The 1863-nt window shown below is 42.0% G+C and overlaps 1 non-coding gene across 1 annotated transcript; it reads right to left on the reverse strand.

The window, feature by feature from the left end:
- Positions 1-271: 271 nt before the first annotated feature.
- LOC118490025 lies at positions 272-377 on the reverse strand. The gene has a single exon (XR_004888035.1). It is a non-coding gene; the product is annotated as a small nucleolar RNA R71 (small nucleolar RNA).
- Positions 378-1863: the final 1486 nt, after the last annotated feature.

The following is a 1863-nucleotide window of genomic DNA, read 5'->3' on the forward strand; positions in this document are numbered from 1 at the left end:
GTGAGAACAAATTCTTTGCAAAGTTTGCCGAAGTATAAAGGTCTAGCAACGGAGGAGCCTTACTTCCATTTGGAGGCCTATGACTCAATTTGCAATACGCTTGGGAGTCAAGGTTTTTCGGCCGATGATGTCAAATTGGTTTTATTTCAATTCTCTTTGGAAGAAAATGCAAAGAAGTGGTTCTACACCTTGCCTTCAGCATCTATCTACACTTGGGCGGAAATGCAACAAATTTTCCAAGATGAGTTTTACACCGCCCAAAGGACCAACGATGCAAGAAAGGGGTTGAGGAGTTTTCAACAACAACAAGGCGAGATGTTTCATGAAGCTTTCGAGCGATTTAATATGATGATTAAAAATTGTCCTCACCATGGAATTGAGCTTTGGGAGTTGATGAACGCCTTCCACGAGGGATTGAGTGCCGAAGATGCTCTTGATCTAATGTCAATTACAAATGGTACTTTTGGCACGAATTACGAGAATGATGATTGGGAGTTCTTGGAACAAATGGCCATTACATCAAAGAGGAAAGCTCAAGCATCAAGGAGAGCACGACCGGCGGTCACGAGATCACAAGTTCATGCGGTTGACGATGGTAATGTTCAAACTTCTAACCAAATTTATGATGTTTGTGCTATTTGTAATGAAATAGGTCACGCGGCTGAAAATTGCCAAGGGATGGTGGAAGGGCAATATGAGGAAGTTTATGCAGTTCAAGGTCAAGGAGGGGGTGGTAGAAACTACAACATGAATTCGAACACTTACCACCCCGGGTTCAGGAACCACCCAAATTTTCGATATGGGAACCCCTCAAATCAAGCTAACCTGAACTTTCAAGGTAGTCAAGGTAACTTTGGTTCGCGTCAACCTTATAACAATCAAAGTGGATATAGAGGTGGAAACAACCAAGACTATCAAAGGCAATACCAAATGGGTCAAGAACAAGGGGGTTTGTCGGGTGGAAACGAGATGATGGATATGTTGAAGAGTATGCAAGCGGAAATGCAAAAGAGAAATCAACTTGATGAAGTCTGAATGCAAAAAGATGAAGTTCGTGACAAGACCATCCAATCACTAACAACCCAAATGGGTTAATTGGCAACCGATGTGGCGGAATTGAAGAAAAGCAAGGGTCAACTTCCTAGCGATACTAAGGTAAATCCTTCGCACGGTACGTCACGAGGTAATGTTAATGTTCATCATGTTAGTGTTTTAAGAAGTGGAAAAGAATTTAAAGCCAATTTGTCACCCGAATTGGTTGAGGGGGTAGTTGAGGACATCACGGGTAATGATAGTGATGATGAAGTTTTACCGGTTAAACCAAAAGAATCAAATGTTAACAAACCGGGTTTGGGTGAAAATGAAAAAAGTGAAAAAGTTGAGGGTGAACCGAGTCAAGTCCCGTTTCCATCGGCTTTACTTGACCCGGGAAAGAAAAATTTTATTGCATCAAGAGGTCCCCAAAAAGAAGAGTTGTGGGATATGTTTAAACAAGTTAAAATTAACCTTCCACTCCTTGATGCAATAAAACAAGTACCCGCCTATGCAAAATTTTTAAAAGAGTTATGTACACAAAAAAGGCAAAACAAAAAGAAAATGCCTAAGCGGGTAGATTTGACCGGGCAAGTGAGTGCGGTTTTGAACAGGGAGCTTCCCCCTAAGCTCAAGGATCCGGGTACGCCATTAATAAATATACAAGTGGGCAATTTTCAAATGGCGAAGGCATTACTCGATCTTGGAGCCGGGGTAAGCATTTTACCGGGGGGCTTATATGACCAATACGATTTTGGTCCATTAGCAAGGGTAGAGACAACGGTGGTTTTGGCCGATTTGTCTCATAAGTTACCCCGGGGATGGTTCAAA

The sequence above is a fragment of the Helianthus annuus genome, chromosome 2 (genome assembly GCF_002127325.2).
Source record: "Helianthus annuus cultivar XRQ/B chromosome 2, HanXRQr2.0-SUNRISE, whole genome shotgun sequence".
Classification (NCBI taxonomy): domain Eukaryota; kingdom Viridiplantae; phylum Streptophyta; class Magnoliopsida; order Asterales; family Asteraceae; genus Helianthus; species Helianthus annuus.